The sequence below is a fragment of the Emys orbicularis genome, chromosome 3 (genome assembly GCF_028017835.1).
Source record: "Emys orbicularis isolate rEmyOrb1 chromosome 3, rEmyOrb1.hap1, whole genome shotgun sequence".
Taxonomy (NCBI): domain Eukaryota; kingdom Metazoa; phylum Chordata; order Testudines; family Emydidae; genus Emys; species Emys orbicularis.
Genome location: NC_088685.1, coordinates 35,563,086 through 35,583,620, shown reverse-complemented (window position 1 = coordinate 35,583,620; position 20,535 = coordinate 35,563,086).

Here is a 20,535-nt window from a genome sequence, read left to right as displayed (position 1 = left end):
AGAGATGAAGGAAACTACCTTGCAGGCAGAGAGGGGGACTGGGTAATCTAACTTCATAATTCTCTATATATGCAAAATTAGAGGCCACTTTTTGAAAAATAGGCCCTTTGTATGCACCATTACAATTAGTTTGGCAGTTTTGAACTGGAGTCATGAGCCATATCTTAAAAGGATAAATGCTATCTCCTGCAACATAAGATGTTTGCAATAAGCCTGTCAAGTGATTAAAAAAATTAAACACGATTAATCGCACAATTAAAAAAATTAATTGTGATTAATCGCAATGTTAATAATAGAATACCATTTATTTAAATATTTTGGATATTTTCTACATTTTCAAATATATTGCTTTCAATTACAACACAGAACACAGAGTACAGTGTTCACCTTATATTTTATTTTTTATTACAAATATTTGTGTTGTAAAATACCAAGGAAATAGTATTTTTCAATTCACCTCATACAAGTAGTGTAATGCAATCTCTTTATCATGAAAGTTGAACTTACAAATGTAGAATTACGTACAAAAAATAGCTGCATTCAAAAATAAAACAATGTAAAACTTTAGAGCCTACAAGTTCACTCAGTTGTACTTATTGTTCAGCCGGTCACTCAGACAAACACATTTGTTTACATTTGCGGGAGATAATGCTGCCCGCTTCTAGTTTACAATGTCACTTGAAAGTGAGAACAGGCGTTCGCATGGCATTCGGATGTTGTAGCTGGCGTCGCAAGATATTTACGTGCCAGATGCGCTAAAGATTCATATGTCCCTTCATGCTTCAACCATCATTCCAGAGGACATACATCCATGCTAATGAGGGGTTCTGCTCAATAACAATCCAAAGCAGTGCAGACCGACGTATGTTCACTTTCATCATCTGAGTCAGATGCCACCAGCAGAAGGTTGATTTTCTTTTTTGGTGGTTCAGTTTTGTAGTTTCTGCATTGGAGTGTTGCTCTTTAAAGACTTCTGAAACGTTGCTCCACACTTCATCCCTCTCAGATTTTGGATGGCACTTCAAATTCTTAAACGTTGGGTCAAGTGCTGCAGCTATCTTTAGAAATCTCACATTGGTACCTTCTTTGCATTTTGTCAAATCTGCAGTGAAAGTATTCTTAAGAACATAAGAACGGCCATACTGGGTCAGACCAAAGGTCCATCAAGCCCAGTATCCTGTCCTCTGACAGTGCCAATGGCAGGTGCTCCAAAGGGAATGAACAGACAGGTTATCATCAAGTGATCCATGCCCAGTCACCCAATCCCAGCTTCTGGCAAACAGAGGCTAGGGACACCATTTCTGCCCATCCTGGCTAATAGCCATTGATTGACCTATCTTCCATGAATCTATCTAGCTCCCTTTTGAACCCCGTTATAGTATTGGCCTTCACAACATCCTCTGGCAAGCAGTTCTGAAGGTTGACAGTGCGTTGTGTGAAAAAATACTTTCTTGTGTTTGTTTTAAACCTGCTACCTATTAATTTCATTTGGTGGCCTCTTGTTCTTGTATTATGAGAAGGAGTAAATAACACTTCCTTATTTATTTTCTCTATACCACTCATGATTTTATAGACCTGCATCATATCCCCCCTTAGTTGCCTCTTTTCCAAGCTGAAAAGTCCCAGGCTTATTAATCTCTCCTCATACGGAAGCTGTTCTATACACCTAATAATTTTTCTTGCCCTTTTCTGAATCTTTTCCAATTCCAATATATCTTTTTTGAGATGGGGCGACCACATCTGCATGCAGTATTCAAGGTGTGGGCGTACCATGGATTTATATAGAGGCAATATGATATTTTCTGTCTTATTATCTATCCCTTTCTTGATGATTCCCAACATTCTGTTCACTTTTTTGACTGCCGCTGCACATTGATTGGATGATTTCAGAGAACTATACACAATGACTCCAAAATCTCTTTCTTGAGTGGTAACGGCTAATTTAGACCCATCATTGTATAGGTACAGTTAGGATTATGTTTTCCAATGTGCGTTACTTTGCATTTATCAACATTAAATTTCATCTGCCATTTTGTTGCCCAGTCACCTAGTTTTGTGAGATCCTTTTGTAGCTCTTCACAGTCTCCCTGGGACTTAACTATCTTGAGTAGTTTTGTATCATCTGCAAATTTTGCCACCTCACTGTTTACCCCTTTTTCCAGATCGTTTATGAATATGTTAAATAGGACTGGTCCCAGTACAGATCCCTGAGGGACACCACTATTTACCGCTCTCCATTCTGAAAACTGACCATTTATTCCTACCCTTTGTTTCCTATCTTTTAACCAGTTACCAATCCATGAGAGAACCTTCCCTCTTATCCCATGAGAGCTTACTTTGCTGAAGAGCCTTTGGTGATGGACCTTGTCAAAGGCTTTCTGAAAATCTAAATACACTATATCCAATGGATCTCCTTTGTCCACATTCTTGTTGACCTCCTCAAAGAATTCTAGTAGATTGGTGAGGCATGATTTCCCTTTACAAAAACCATGTTGACTATTCCCCAACAAATTATGTTCATCTATGTATCTGACAATTTTGTTCTTTACTATAGTTTCAACCAATTTGCCCGGTACTGAAGTGAGGCTTACTGGCCTGTAGTTGCCAGGGTCACCTCCGGAGCCCTTTTTAAAAATTGGCATCACATTAGCTATCCTCCTGTTACACTGCTCTACAGCCAAAATGCTTCTGAAATAAATGTAGTCAAACTTCACTAATTCTGGGTCACTGAGAACAAAAATGATGCTTAAAATTGTTAATTGGCTCTAGTTTTCAAGATATGCTATTGGTCAGTATATACGACCCTTGACTTGGGAATGGCGGAGGATAAGTGAGTTATAAAGGGAAGGGATCTCAATTTAAACCAGAAATGACTAAAATACATCTTTGACTGGATCTATGAATCTATGACTGGATCTATGACTGGATCTATGACTGGATCTATGACTGGGTTTGGACAGTACTTGCTTTTTAGGCAAAACAATGAATGATGCAATCTGAAGCTGGTATTGCGTCATACATTATATGAATTGCATCATGTTATTCCTAGAAGTCATGGATGATGCAATCATAACGAAGCTTACATCACTCTGCTGAACAAATTGCCCTATATCAGCTCTAGAAATCATACAGTGTCGTGCTCTCTTATTTGTCAGTGTTTGATTTTGCAAAGGGACACATTTCTGTTTAGCCAAAGTGAGCAGAGATGCCTCGTACTTCTGTGAACAGTGCAGATAACTTCTGCTATGTTTGTGGTGAAGTGACTTTTGCATCACAAAAGCGCAGTATAACCACTATGGTTAAGAAAGCCTATCACCTTTATTTTGGCTGCAAAATTGGAGATCAGGACAAGAGGTGGGCCCCACACATATGCTGCAACACTTGTACAACAAATCTTCACCAGTGGTTGAACAGGAAAAGGAAATCTATGCCTTTTGCAGTGCCAATGATTTGGAGAGAGCCAACAGATCCTACCAGCAATTGTTACTTCTGCATGGTGCCTCCAGTTGGGAAAGGTGTGTCAAAGAAGAAAAAGTGGACTGTGCATTATCCAAACATTCCATCAGCTATCCGCCCAGTACCCCACGGAGAAGGACTGCCGGTTCCTGATGCACCAGAATCATTCTCACTTGAGTCAGACGAGGAAGAGGAAGAGGATGAAACTTCTGGTCCTGAACCATCAATGTCACAGGACCCACATTTTCTCCCATCCTCCTCCTCTGAACCACACCTCATAACACAAGGTGAACCAAATGACCTTGTCAGGGATTTGGAACTACCCAAGAGTAAGGCAGAGCTGTTGGGCTCCAGATTACAGCAGTGGAATCTCCTGGCAGGTGATGTTAGGGTTTCCATGTTCCGTGACCGTCAAAAGGAGCTTGTCCCATTCTTCTTCATGGAAGGTGATCTTGTAGCCTGCAACAACATCGATGGTGTGATGGCAGCCCTCAACATTGTTCACGTTCCAGATGAGTGGAGACTGTTCATTGATTCATCGAAGACGAGTCTTAAAGCTGTTTTACTGCATAATGGCAGTGTTTTGCCATCAATTCCAGTTGGTCATGCAGTCCATATGAAGGAAACCTATGACAACATGAAACAACTTTTGAGGTGCATAAACTATGACCAACATCAGTGGCAGCTTTGTGGCGATTTGAAGGTTGTTGCTCTCTTGCTTGGTCTGCAGACTGGATACACAAAGTACTGCTGTTTTCTCTGCGAATGGGATAGTCGTGCAAGAGATTCCCACTACATCAAGAAAGATTGGCCACTCCGACAGTCATTGGAGCCTGGGAGGAAAAGTGTTCAGCATCCACCACTTGTTGAATCAAGGAAGATTTTGTTACCACCCTTACACATCAAGCTGGGTCTGATGAAGAACTTTGTCAAGGCCATTGACAAAACACAAGCAGCTTTCAAGTACCTCCGTGGAAAATTTCCAAGGTTAAGTGAAGCTAAGATAAAGGAAGGTGTCTTTGTTGGTCCTCAGATTCGTGAACTTCTTCGAGATGATGCATTTGACCATGCACTGCGTGGCAAGGAAAAGACGGCATGGAAAGCCTTCCAGTTAGTGGCAATAAATTTTCTCGGAAACAACAAGGCAGACAACTACAGGTTGTTGGTGGAAAACCTCCTCAAGGCATCCAAAAGCCTTGGTTGCAACATGTCACTAAAGATACATTTTTTGCACTCTCATCTAGATTTTTTTCCACCGAACTGCGGAGCAGGGAGCGACGAGCATGGCAAGCGATTTCACCAGGACATTGCAACAATGGAGAAACGCTATCAGGGCAAATGGAGCCCATCAATGCTTGCAGACTATTGCTGGACAGTGACAAGAGATGCTCCATTTAATGAATACAAGAGACAAGCCAAGAAGCGCCGAGTAGACACTGAATAGGACTAAACTATGTACAGAATAGTTTTTTGCCTTTTGTTTCATAATAAATTTTATTTATATAGCCCTTTTGCTGATTTTTAAAGTGTTACATAAACAGGACAGGTGAAATATTATCATGTAAAGCAACCATAAACACATGAAAAGACCTAGGTTTACAATTTATGATTAAAACTCTACTATCTACACAATATACATAGACATAAAATGTAAAAACTTAAATATCTTAGAAACAATAGCCAGTCAGTTGTTTTAATTGTCATATTTGAATTCAGCACATCAAAATACATAATAAATAGCACATTTTATCTCTGAAGCAGACGACTTCTCAAAAATTGTAGACCAGTGTTATTTGGTAAAAAAGGATGATTTAAATGATAGGTTACAGATCTTAAAACAAACATGTGCTTGGTCATCATCCGAGACTGCTATAACATGAAATATATGGCAGAATGCAGGTAAAACAGAACAGGAGCCATACTGGTCTCCCCCCAAGGAGCTCAGTCAAAATTTAATTAACACATTATTATTTTAATGAGTGTCATCAGCATGGAAGCATATCCTCTGGAATGGTGGCTGAAGCATGAAGGGGCATATGAATGTTTAGCATATCTCGCAGATAAATACCTTGCAATGCTGGCTACAAAAGTGCCATGTGAACACCTGTTCTCGCTTTCAGGTGACATTGTAAATAAGAAGCCGGCAGTATTATCTCCTGTAAATGTAAACAATCTTGTTTGTCTTAGAGATTGGCTGAACAAGAAGTAGGACTGAGTGGACTTGTAGGTGCTAAAGTTTTTCATTGGTTTTTTGAGTGCAGTTATGTAACAAAAAAAAAATCTACATTTGTAAGTTGCGCTTGAACAATAAAGAGATTGCATTACGGTACTTGTATGAGGTCAATTGAAAAAATACTATTTCTTATCATTTTTACAGTGCAAATATTTGTAATAAAAATAATACAAAGTGTATACTGCTCACTTTATATTCTGTTTTGTAATTGAAATGAATATATTTGAAAATGTAGAAAAAAATCCAAAATATTTAATAAATTTCAATTGGTATTTATTGTTTAAGTGTGATTAAAACTGCAATTAATCACGATTAATTTTTTTGAGTTAATCACGTGAGTTAACTGCGATTAATTGACTGCCCTAGTTTGCAATGGTTACTTTCCCCATCTGAACCACAAGTAAAGAATAACAATGCATATTTTTAGGCCTGACAAAGTATTTGGCATCATGCGGTACACAAAAATACAGTCCCAATCAACACTGTTACTGATACACAAACACACACATGCACTTGCTGGTCCCCCACTACTTACTCACTACTGAGTCTCTCCAATGGCCTCACAATTATGTCCCTGCTTACTTATGTGCCCTAGTTTTCCTCTTTTTCTTTTGCCCTGCTCTACCTACACTGCTCCACCAATGATCACAATTACAGCTTTTTTCTGCTTCCTTCACAATCATTTCTATTCATTTTTGCACATGAATTATCCTTTGCACATGAATTATCCTTCCTGACCTGGTCTGCAAAGCCACTGCCCTCTTATTTAAATTGCCCACCTCTATCAGGTAGCCAACAAAAAGAGAATCCACAAAGTGATCTATTATGTCATTCTATTTTTATTCTTTTTTTATATATTAAAAAAACAAAAACACTCTTACACGATGCTTACTTGTTTTAGCCAGGTATTGTTTTTGTTGTAACATCTTTCTATCCCACAGTCCTATTTCTGTCACTCTATTGCATCATCAGCAATGTCTATGGTCTTCTTCCTCTTCCTGCTCCTCCTCCTCTTCCTCCGCCCCCCATTTTTGCCTGAAGTCTGAGCTTGAGTTTGGTAAAACTGGGAGCTACAGCAGTGCTGCTCATCCAGAAACAGCTGTCAAGCAAATACCTAGTTTTTTTGGCTACTCTGTATCACATGACTGTTTTAATGAGAAGTTAAAGAGCAGCTGGTGCTCTGATGCTAACAGTTACAGGCACAATTTATGGTGCTCTTACTTAGGGTGGGATTTGCAAAAGTGCTTAGTATTGGCATCAAAGCAAGTTTTACCATCGACTTCAATGGGATCAGAGTTAGGCCTATGTATGAATGCTTTTGAAGATCCCACCTTTAGGGCTGCGGTCACCACTTGACCTCCCAGGTGCATGGGAGGTACCTTTTCTTAACATCCCCTTCCCCCCCAGCATCCCCAACAAAACCTTCCCATTAGGCACAAGATTTGCTGCTTGCATTCCACTTGCAATCTTTTTGCACATTCGTTTGAAGATGGGCTGAGGCTGTTACCAGCACTTTCCCCCGACTATCACAAATACAAAGGGCCAGTTGCATCATGAAAACCCTTTGAGATTTTATCTCAAAATGTGTTCTGTGGTGGCAAAAAATCAGAACAAGAGGGAACAGAAATAGCCCAAATGTGTAGACAAATAATTTTACTTCTTAACCTCTTATAGGACAATTTAATTTTCAGGGTGAAATCCTGAGTTCATTGAAGTCAATGACAAAATTCCCATTGATTTCAATAGGGCCAGGATTCCACCCTCACTAATTAATACCCAAATTGTCTCCTGTGACTGTGGTGTGCTATAATTAATACAAAGATGTCTTTTCAATCTATGATAGCCAGTATAATAAGATCTTGATCTCTGCTCATGCTTTGAGCTCTGGAGGTCACTGGTTCAGTCCTCAGTGTGTCAGCCATGATCGTGGGGCCATCACACTACACAATACAAATAATAAGATGGACACTAACATTTTGTTTCTTTGGCCATTTATGTGTACATACTGTCTTAATTCAAGTCAGGTTTATGATTGAATGTACATTGTGTTCATTTGAAATAGTTCTCTAAAGTTGAGATTGTAACAAATGAGATGAACTGAAAAATGCAACAATTAAAGCCAGCCACAGCACTCTCTTAATATGAAACATAAATGCACAGAAATTAGGATGTGAAAGTTATTACTTGAATTTTTACCAAATAATATCACACACTAGCAAAAAACATGAAACCCCTGGGATTCTTTCACTTGGAACAGAGAGGGACAGAATGTTCAGCTTCCATGGGCACATCGGCAGAGGAGACAAAAGCTAATGATCTGAACACAGTTTTATACAAGTCTTTCCCAATCACAGTATACAACTTCCAGAACATATTGAATCAGAATCCTCATAGCTAATTCCCATTCCCTATTTCCTCAGGTCCTCCTATCACAAGGGTGGCAAAATATCCTTTGGCTTGGATACTCTAAATAGCCACAGTTACTTCATCTTCCATCAAGCAGCAATCCTATATGTAGCCATATGAGCCTCCTTTTTGTAAACATTGTCCAGTTTCCCAAGCAAAACAGCAATCTCTTAGCAATGAAGCCTTTTGTGCTTTGTCCCCAGACACACACACATTTCCTCACCTTCCAATCAAGTAACAGCATGTTCCAGTACCATAGTAACCCAGGTGCACTCCGCTCTGCACTTCAACCAAGTTAAATCAGGCAGAGGCTTTACAAAACAATATGCTGTAAACAAGGCAGTGGGTAAACCCCGCAGGTGATTTCTATTGAGAAATTGCTTAAAATCAAGATTTAGAGTCAAAGTAAGGGTGAGGAGAAAAAACAAAACAAAAAGCAAACCTTCTTCCAGAACCAATTAACTAACAAACCATTAATTGAATTACAGGTAACAACTAAAGTGAACTAAGTGTTAAAAGATTACCTATGACTTCAACAGAAGTTCTTTTATGTAATGCATTCACAGCTTCTGTGATCACAGCAACCTGCAGTAATTCTTTTTTCTTGTAATGAATACATGTGGTGGAGACAACAACATAATTACTGGGAAGTTCCGGGACTAACACCTTCTTTTAGAAGATTTACCTTAGTGGGGTAATTAGGTGCCTTACCTTATCTGTGGGCCAGTCACTAGTAAGCAACATAAATGAACAGACAGTCACACACACAAAAAAACCTCTTATGTTAAAAGAACTTTATTAAGGTTGCAAAATCAAGCACTCAAAAGTTAGGAGATGCCAGAATTAAGGTGGCCTGTGTGTATGACATTACATAATTGCATAGAGCAGAACTTTTGTTTCTTACAACCTAAATCCAGTTCTCATCCCTGATTGAAGGGACACTGTCAACTTGAATATTCAAAACTGACCTACATTTAAAACAAATCAGTTTATGATAGAGCACCCTTTAAATAGTATGTGCTAAATATTTCTTTTAAAAATCCTTTCTATTCTTTATCACAAGTGTTCGGTAATGTGTAAATTAAACCAAGTGAAAATAACGGAGATTTTTTTCATTTAATCTCTTTCCATTTCTATTAATAATAGAAGGAATAATATTTTCAGATGGAAGTGTAATTTTGGAGGTAATGGTGTCTTTTTAACATATACAACCCATTGAAGAAAACAACTATATTCTCATATCATTCTTTTCTTCTTTCTAAATGAACCTTTACTCTACATATTTAAGATATGTAACAACCCACAAGGGGGATGAAATCAAATTACATAGTGTATGCATAAACCACAAAAAGTACTGATTAGAGAGAGAGAAAAGAATGTTTGATCAGATTGAAAAATGTACTATGAAACTGCAGAGATCTGAATTTTTAAAGGCTTATTACCATACTGCTGTGCTCAGGGATATGAATACACATCAGTATACATTTTAATTAAAGCATAAAGTTTTAAAACTAAATTCTACTGAGTTCTTACTCAGCATACCCAGAGGCTTCCCCCCCCCCTTTTGAAAAAAAAAAAGATTTTATTGGCCTGGATTTTTTTTTTTTTTTTTTTTGCTAGATATTGCAAATGGCAATCTTTTAAAGCTTCTCCAAATAAGAAACATCTTCTCAGATTTATATAATGTGTATGAATGTTTGAAACAATTGCTTTAGAGTCATTGTAACCCTACTTGATTGTTGCTAGTAAAATTAAAACCTAAGATTTCAATTTAGAACCTAATAGCTGAAAAAACCTCAAAGTCTAAATAGGCTTCAATTTAAGGACACAATTTTATTGCAAAATATATGGCCATGTGGAAACTTCTATTTGCATGTGCCAATGAGTATTTTTGGCACACTTTGTTCTGCTGGTGCATTTTGAGTACCTATATGTGAAGACATAACCCTAATCATGATAATTCAACATCCTTCTACCAATTCTTGATCAGAACTTGTGTGGAAGTGGCTTTCAGCTGCAAGTGATTGAAATCATTATTAAGACTCTGTCTTTTAACTCCAAAGTTGCTGACTCAAGAAACTTCTGGATATCTGATTCTGAGGCATTTATTTGGTTATCACTGTTCCCAGATTTCCAAGCTCCTTTACTACATTTCCTTTCTTATTTATTAAGGTAAGCAGTATTGTCAAGTGGATAGAGCAAGTGACAAGATATCCAAAGAGCGTTGTTTCTGAGTCTACTATTCACTCACTATTTGACTTCAGGAAAATAATCATACCCACCATCTGGAGGGTTTGAGATTCTTGGTTAAAAGGAGCTACACAATTTCAAAGTATTACAATTACTTCTTGTTGATTTTTATCCAAATTTTGTTTTCAACAGGATCAACATTGCTGCTTTAAAGAATCATTTTATTATTGTCCTAATTACATATAGTCTCAAGCAGTGCTCAGGGTAACAGTCTTGAACTTCCAAAGACTTAGGCAGGTGAGTAGTCCCAAAAGTTAAGCATGTGCCTAAATCATTGCAGAATTGAGCCCTATGATTTAAAATCACAAATACATTCCCAGTTAGGCTGTAATAAACCACTTGCACCAGGGATGTGCATTCTCACAGTGGGAAGGAGAAAGCGATTGAGTAATCCATTCATTTTCCCATTTAAACAGTTTCTCATAACCAAAGTCAGGTGACAGCACCATTTGAAGTTTGCTATAAGATTCCTGGTGGAAGTGTTCCCACAGCCCTCTTGAAAACTCTGATTTCCTTTCTTCTGTCTACAGAAGTTTCAAAAATCTAAACAGGGATCACGAATAATAAAATGTGACAGAGCCAACCAATCACACTCCATGAATAACAAATTGAGAATAGTTGGAGACATAGCCAAACTGAAGTTTGTGAACAACCCAGAGGTTGAAAAAATGTTTACAGAAATTGTACTTTGAACAGTTTGAAGAATGAACAAATTAGTTTGTTCAAGGATTCTTCCCAAGAAGGCTAAAAGGGCAATATTGCGCAAATAAAATGCTTTGCCCAGCTGTAGTGAAAAGCTTTTTGCAGGATTTGGAAGTATCTTTTCTCTCTCTCTCTCTCTCTCTCTCTCTCTCTCTCTCTTCTCCTAAGTCTGCTCCATTTCAAAAGCAAATAACAAATAATTAAATAAGTATTGCTCTTCAGAATCATGTGTATAAATCGAAAGGATAAGTCATTTCTTTCCAGTAGCAATCAGTGCACGGGTGCACTCCTTCAGAAGCAAAGAAATCATTCTATCCTTCACCTTCTGTGTAGAAAAAAGGGCCTGATCCAAAACCCACTGAAGTTAGTGCCAGGAGTCCCCTTCACTTCAATTGGCTTTGAGGTCTTGGGAACCTTAAAAAGGGACATGGGCAAAATAATCCAGCACATCAGGGTAGTGCTCTCAAGACCTGAAAATATGCCATCAATCTCAGTGTGCTGAATACCCCGTTGCTTAAATTTTGTTCTCACTGAAGAAAGTGCATCCTTCCAGGACTCATCTTTTGTTCACAGCTTCATAATTGGCACCAATTAGTTGTGAGAACATTCTAAAGTTGTATTCTTGATTGCATCGAGTGAGACTGGACAATTGCTACTACTGAGTTCTTGAAGCTCATTTTTCAGCATTTTGTCTCAGTCTTCCATGGGGGACAATAAAATCCAAATCTGAGTCAAGTTCATTCATAACAACAAACATAATGCTGAAAACACCCTGGGAATCCGAGGGGAAAGTCAGAAAGACAAATAGATAAAGCGAGAGCGAGAACAATTATTTTTAAAGTTTAAAAATGATTATTTTGCTAACTGTGATTTTTGCTCAAATAGAAGACTGTCTCCTTAGCTGGTGTAAATTGGCCTAGCTCCATTGAAATGAGGGGTATGCCAATTTACAGTAGCTTAGCATCTGGCCCATTAAATGATTGCTTCTAATAGCATTGGAGAGGTGATCTGCAGCTAAGCTGGAAAGAGTCAAAGGGTAAAATTGATTTATTAATCATTATTGTTTTTAATAACAGCATAGCTTTTACACAGTACTTTACATATTCAGCATGCTGTACAAACAGGAACTCATTAATTAATTCAAACTCCCCCTCCCGTGAAGTAGTTAAGTAAGTTTAATGGGAGTTCAGAAGTCCTCCAGATCTGATTAGAAGAGGCAATGAAATGTTTTGCCTAGGCTGATAACGTGTCTTGGTGCATACTCAATAGTGAAGTTAAGGATGTGCTTTTGACATTTTAGAGAGTTCACAACAAAACCTTGTAGAAAATGAAACATAAACATACATGCTCAAATTAAAGCTTGTTTTTCAAAGGACTGTTGTATTTATATTCTGATTACTGGTAAAAGAATAGTATTTATTTTGGGTCAGCGTTAAAATCATTTTGGTACGATGACATATTTGTTACCATCTTCTTGGTAAGAATTATTTGTTTATTACATGGATAGCTTGCAGTGTATGATGTCATTAACTATTCTTTTCCTGGCTTTCAAGTGGGTGAGTTTTGTAAACAAGATGGTAGATTAATACGTTGTTATCACTCAGCAATAACTGGCTTTGGAAATGAAGTTGCTTCTTTTTGGAGCAGAGAGATGAAGTTTAGATCCTGATCTGGAGTTTGGATCCAGGCTTTTAGTTGGATTCCACCTTTACAAAAGAAGAAGCAGAAAAATGGAAAATTACTAGGCAGAGTTTAAAAAAAAAAGGAAGAAAGATGATTATATAAAATGAGGGAAAACTAGTGAGAGAGAGAGAAGGAAACAGTGAACTAAAAACTAAAGGCCCAGTTCTCTTCTCTCACCAGTTTTACCTCAGTATAACTGTATCATCTTCAATGTGAGACAAGAGACAATAAACTAAGGATGAGGTTTATAGAATGATCAAAAAGTGAAAGTTAGGTTAAATCCAAATTTGACCCATTTTTTGCTGCAGTCAGTTCACACCCAGAAGCCAAGTTTTATGTGACACTGGCTCCTTCTCTCCAGCTGGATTAAGTGTCACAGTCAGACCTATTTTTAAAAGAGCTGAATCTTATTCATGGAGAGAAAAACAGAAAGGAGAGATGCTTTTAAGAAAAGGCTTGCTGTGAAGTATTCCATTAGAATATCTTGGAGAGCTCTTCAGTGTTTGAAATCTGAAAAGGAGATGGGGGAGGGTGAGAACTAAAGATCAAGTTATTAAGGAATGATCTTAGAACCAATGTCTACTTGCTCCTAAACCTGACTTCATAGAGTAGTTTGCTGATAAAGGATTGCAAGATTTATACCCTGTAACCTTACATTTGGTTTCCTTTCAAAGAGAAATGTCGTTGTAAAATGATTCTTTAGTGACTCAAAGAATCTCTACTAGTAATGCAACGAGAGAAGATCAATTTTAGTTATTGTGAATACATTGTCAGAATTTAGCCTTTTTGTTTGTTTGTTTCAAAATCATTCATAAACTAGCCCTGATTTCTTTGAATACACTGGATTCAATTATCACCAGATAATTCACCAGGCTCATTTCACATTTTGCTTCTAATCTGCATAGTATTTCTGTTTCTTTTGACCTGAATAATTCAGTTTAAACTTGTTCATTAGCAGGTAATTATTTTATATTCTTTAGTCTCGGGCACCTTGACAAAATCTCTCTCTGGATATTTTCAATTCCTGCCCTAATACTTGAAATAATTTAATTAACTTTGCATGGAGATTTACATAAGAGAGGGGAAAGATCGTATCAAATCAAGGATACATTGAACCACCTTGTACAAGTGCATAACTAAAATAAGGCTAGTTATGTACTATCCACACTTTGTATTGGCGAAAGCTGGTGTAAGTGTGTAATGAAGGATTTACTGGGCTTGGTTCTCTGTTATATTGCACCTTGTGATATCATTGACACAGATGCAATGTACAGTGTTAAATGCTACTACATCACAATGGTAATGACACCCACATTTCCTATGACTATAAAAGGTGCAGGATAACAGAGAATCTAGCATTCTATTTTCAGCCCCTAGGAGAGATGACCCATACCTGCCGTCAGTGAGGTGGGGGGCAAAGTGAGGGCAGCAGCGTCAGCAGATGTTACCGAGCATGCTCAGTACAAGCCAAGCACCAACTGGGGGGGGGGGGGGGGGCATGTGACTTCATGTGCCCCTCCACGTGTTGCCTCCTCCTATAGAGTTGAGTTTGGGGCAGATGTGGCAGTGATACTGTGCTCTGGCTCCTGCACTAAGGGCCCTGGCTTGAGAGAAAGCTGAACTATTTACAATTACTAAATTATATAATATCCACTTCTCCCCTCATTCCCCTAGCCTCTGTTCGTCATAGGATGGAGATGGATGGCAGGAGAGAGATCACTTGATCATTGCCTGTTAGGTTCACTCCCTCTGGGACACCTGGCATTGGCCACTGTCGGTAGACAGATACTGGGCTAGATGGACCTTTGGTCTGACCCAGTACGGCCTTTCTTATGTTCTTATGTTCTTATGTTCTTATGTTCACATCTGTGAACAATAACCAAAGACAGACTGAAAATATGGGGGGGGGGTTTATAAACAGAGCCTTCTGGCAAAAGAGATGGAAGTTGGTTTATTCAGTGTAACTGACAGGTCGACAATAATGATTGACAGGGTATGTAGGATATGTTTGGATACCATCTTGTCCGGTATTTTAAAGACGTCCCTTGTTTAGTGCCTACCAGATGCTATCTTGCAGAGCATCAGACACAATACCAACTAGAGCTAGTCAAAACTCAGAATTTCTGTTCAGCAGAAAATCATATTTTGAAATTATCTGTTGTCCCAGATTGCAATGAAAAATTGAATTTTGAAATTTACCACAAAACAAATTTCCTAAATATTTTGTCTTGGAAACATCAAAGTAATCTAATTGAAATGTTTCATTTTTACTTTATCATTTTAACTTTTGGTACAAGTGTAGGTGGTTGCTGTAGGCTACACACAACACAGCGTGGATAGAGTCAATGGTCAAAACAATTGTATGTTACATCCCCCAGATTAGCTGCAACATGTACCCCCATTATGTAAGAGATTATGTTAATGCAGACCTCTGAACAGCTGAGCTTAGCAGGACAAAATAGAAAAGAAGACTTTGTTTAATGTACTGGTAGTTATTGGGTAACATCGATGAATGAAGTCCAGTTGAAGAGTCCCTTAGGAAAAAATGGGTTCAGTGCTGTGCAGTGCAAATGTTCACTGAGCTATACACTTAGAATATTCTAGTCCCCATCATCATGAAATACACCCTAATCGACTCAAAGGAACAAACAATATAAAATGCTAGTACTTAAGGGAATACCCAAGCTTGTGACTGCAACTGTTTCTAGTTACTGGTTTGGTGACTGAAGTCGAACACTTTCAGCTCAAATAGTGAATTCCCAGATTTGTACATGAACATCCTTGTTTGTGTGTTAATATGCATGTGCATTTGGAGATTGTCTATTCTCCAAAGAGTGCGAAAAATTGTTCCAATTTTTTGGGGGGTGGAGGTGTGTAAATGAACAAAAAGATGTGTGAATAAAGGCATATCAAAGATCAATTCTGAATTCTTGAAATAGCTTCACAAATAATTTTCCAGCTCTTCATCTAATTCTAATTTGTACACAGCTCATTAATGGGGTGTCAGATTAAGTCACAGAAATGTGGTGTTTTGTGTACCTGGTCATTTTTGTTTTTTTCATAGATTTTTAAGTCCAGAAGGTAACACAAAGCCGTACAACCTCATCCAGTAATTCCAGTATCAAGCACACCAGATTCTCTTTGAGCTGTAGCATATCTTTTGGAAAGGTTTGATTTGACTGGAAAAGGCTTGATTGAAAGACTACAAGTGATGGAGAATACACCATATCCCTCAGTAAATTGTTCCAATGGCTAATTGCCCCCCGTACTGTTAAAAAATCGTGCCTTATATCTCATCTGAATTTGGCTAGCTTCAGCTTCCAACCATTGGATCTTGTTCTGCCTTTTGCTAGTAAAGTGTGCATGAAGTGTAAAATGTGTGTGTGTATGTGTGCTTTGGGTGGGGGAAGGGAGTGTAAACCACTGTTATTGGAATAGGTACCTAAACCAAAATATTGCTCTTATTGTACACTGCATTGTGCCATTTTCACCAGTGGCTAGAAAGCTGTCTAATTCTTCTTTAGGCAGCAGCAGCTGCACAATAGAGGGGGCACCAGTGTCACTATTTACCTATATAGAACCTGAAAAGGGTGCTTTTTGGATTAGAAAAATGCTTAGCATCAATTTATAAATACAGGATCCACTTTGCTAATAACTGTAACAGGAAATCAATAATGGGGAAACCTGAAAGGACTTGAAAGGATTAGATTTTGCCAAAGTTTCACACCTTCTATAGAAATATATAGATGGTGCCTTTGGCAAAACCAGTGGACTGTCAAAATTAGTTTTTCTGAAAATAAGCTGTTACAAACCCTACCTATCTCATTTCCTCCCCCCCCCCACCCAAAGGCACGCATCATTGGTATCAAATCCAAGTGCAGTAAAGATATTTCAATTTTCCCCCTTAAAATACTGAAGGAAACAGTTGCACTTAAAAAAAAAATCCTCCCTAGTCTTAGCAATGCAGACATTGCAGCATGGAGAACCTGAAAGTGAAATTGACTGTAAACAAAATGAACCAAGCATAATGGATGTTTAATGCCGGACTACAGTCAGACCTGGGACCTCTGACTTTTAAAACATGCGCCTCTACTGCTAGAGCTAAAAGTCCCTCCGATGTTAGCCAAGTAGGCTCATCAACCTCACTGTATGGCCCAGTCACCACTAGAGGGGGACAAATTGCCACTCTGAGTGGGTTACACATAAACCGTGACAAGTGCATTGGATTTTTAAAATGCTTTCATTTTTAGTACTCTCAGATGTAGCTAGAAACATAGGTAAATAAATGTATTTGTTTATAACATATATTCTGAAGTTGATAGTGTCCTTTTTAAAAAGATGCTGACTGAAAGATACAGAGAAAGCAATAAGAGATATTCAATCTTCCCTTAAAGTCTTTCCCAGTAAATCCTATGATATATTCCTTATTTTGTGATAGGATGAATTTTATATTTAGAACGTCATTTTCATTGAAAAAAGGGCTAAGAATCAGCGTTAACTTCTTCTGTGATAAATAAGAGTAAAAATATACTGCTTAGAGAGCAAAATATTGATTTAGGCATGGTCCTAAATTACTGGGCCCAGTATTGGTATAACTGGGTGAGATTTAAGGGTCTGTGATATAGAGGTGGTCAGACTAGATGATCTAATAGTCCCTTCTGTCCTTAATCTCTATGAATGTATGAACATGAGCCTGGCATGCAGAGGAGAACTTAGGAATTAATAACACTGCTCTACAGCCAAAATGCTTCTGAAATAAATGTAGTCAAACTTTACTAATTCTGGGTCACTGAGAACGAAAATGATGCTTAAAATTGTTGATTGGGTCTAGTTTTCAAGATATGCTATTGGGTCAGTATATACGACCCTTGACTTGGGAATGGCGGAGGATAAGTGAGTTATAAAGGGAAGGGATCTCAATTTAAACCAGAAATGACTAAAATACATCTTTGACTGGATCTATGAATAAATCTATGACTGGGTTTGGACAGTACTTGCTTTTTAGGCAAAACAATGAATGATGCAATCTGAAGCTGGTATTGCGTCATACATGATATGAATTGCATCATGTTATTCCTAGAAGTCATGGATGATGCAATCATAACAAAGCTTACATCACTCTGCTGAACAAATTGCCCTATATCAGCTCTAGAAATCATACAGTGTCGTGCTCTCTTATTTGTCAGTGTTTGATTTTGCAAAGGGACACATTTCTGTTTAGCCAAAGTGAGCAGAGATACCTCGTACTTGTGTGAACAGTGCAGATAACTTCTGCTATGTTTGTGGTGAAGTGACTTTTGCATCACAAAAGCGCAGTATAACCACTATGGTTAAGAAAGCCTATCACCTTTATTTTGGCTGCAAAATTGGAGATCAGGACAAGAGGTGGGCCCCACACATATACTGCAACACTTGTACAACAAATCTTCGCCCGGTGGTTGAACAGGAAAAGGAAATCTATGCCTTTTGCAGTGCCAATGATTTGGAGAGAGCCAACAGATCCTACCAGCAATTGTTACTTCTGCATGGTGCCTCCAGTTGGGAAAGGTGTGTCAAAGAAGAAAAAGTGGACTGTGCATTATCCAAACATTCCATCAGCTATACGCCCAGTACCCCACGGAGAAGGACTGCCGGTTCCTGATGCACCAGAATCATTCTCACTTGAGTCAGACGAGGAAGAGGAAGAGGATGAAACTTCTGGTCCTGAACCATCAATGTCACAGGACCCACATTTTCTCCCATCCTCCTCCTCTGAACCACACCTCATAACACAAGGTGAACTGAATGACCTTGTCAGGGATTTGGAACTACCCAAGAGTAAGGCAGAGCTGTTGGGCTCCAGACTACAGCAGTGGAATCTCCTGGCAGGTGATGTTAGGGTTTCCATGTTCCGTGACCGTCAAAAGGATCTTGTCCCATTCTTCTTCATGGAAGGTGATCTTGTAGCCTGCAACAACATCGATGGTGTGATGGCAGCCCTCAACATCGTTCACGTTCCAGATGAGTGGAGACTGTTCATTGATTCATCGAAGACGAGTCTTAAAGCTGTTTTACTGCATAATGGCAATGTTTTGCCATCAATTCCAGTTGGTCATGCAGTCCATATGAAGGAAACCTATGACAACATGAAACAACTTTTGAGGTGCATAAACTATGACCAACATCAGTGGCAGCTTTGTGGCGATTTGAAGGTTGTTGCTCTCTTGCTTGGTCTGCAGACTGGATACACAAAGTACTGCTGTTTTCTCTGCGAATGGGATAGTCGTGCAAGAGATTCCCACTACATCAAGAAAGATTGGCCACTCCGACAGTCATTGGAGCCTGGGAGGGAAAGTGTTCAGCATCCACCACTTGTTGAATCAAGGAAGATTTTGTTACCACCCTTATACATCAAGCTGGGTCTGATGAAGAACTTTGTCAAGGCCATTGACAAAACACAAGCAGCTTTCAAGTACCTCCGTGGAAAATTTCCAAGGTTAAGTGAAGCTAAGATAAAGGAAGGTGTCTTTGTTGGTCCTCAGATTCGTGAACTTCTTCGAGATGATGCATTTGACCATGCACTGCGTGGCAAGGAAAAGACGGCATGGAAAGCCTTCCAGTTAGTGGCAATAAATTTTCTCGGAAACAACAAGGCAGACAACTACAGGTTGTTGGTGAAAAACCTCCTCAAGGCATACAAAAGCCTTGGTTGCAACATGTCACTAAAGATACATTTTTTGCACTCTCATCTAGATTTTTTTCCACCGAACTGCGGAGCAGTGAGCGATGAGCACGGCGAGTGATTTCACCAGGACATTGCAACAATGGAGAAACGCTATCAGGGCAAATGGAGCCCATCAATGCTTGCAGACTATTGCTGGACAGTGACAAGAGATGCTCCATTAAATGAATACAAGAGACAAGCCAAGAAGCACCGAGTAGACACTGAATAGGACTAAACTATGTACAGAATAGTTTTTGGCCTTTTGTTTCATAATAAATTTTATTTATATAACCCTTTTGCTGATTTTTAAAGTGTTACATAAACAGGACAGGTGAAATATTATCATGTAACGCAACCATAAACACATGAAAAGACCTAGGTTTACAATTTATGATTAAAACTCTACTATCTACACAATATACATAGACATAAAATGTAAAAACTTAAATATCTTAGAAACAAAAAGCCAATCAGTTGTTTTAATTGTCATATTTGAATTCAGCACATCAAAATACATAATAAATAGCACATTTTATCTCTGAAGCAGATGACTTCTCAAAAATTGTAGACCAGTGTAATGAATCTGAAACTGAGACCTTTGGGCAAGTCTCCAAGGGTTTAAGGTGCTGAGCACCCTTGATTTCCATTGTGGTCAGTGGTAGAGAGGGTTCTCAGACCTTTGCATGATCATGCAAATTCAATGAATTGTCTTCTCAAGTCATTTCACCTCAGTTTCCCATACTGTAAAATGGGGTTGATAATACTTACGTCATAAGTGATGGGAGGATTAGTTCATTGATGAAAACCTGTTTCCATTGAAGGCAATAGCAAAACTATCCTTGATCTGAATGGGGCCAGGGTTCCACTCAATGGAAATCTTTCGAAGTTTAAGAGCACTAACAACCAGTTTCTGGTACCTTCATTTACACTGAGTGGTACCTTACTCTGCAAGCAGCCCCATTGATTGCAGTTGTCCAACTTGTGCAGCACTCAATGTGAATGAAGGTATCAGAATCTGGCTCTCAGATATGGCTATATTATTTATTATTCCTATTATTATTCCTATTATTATTTCTTTATTAGATTGTGGTATTTTATTAGT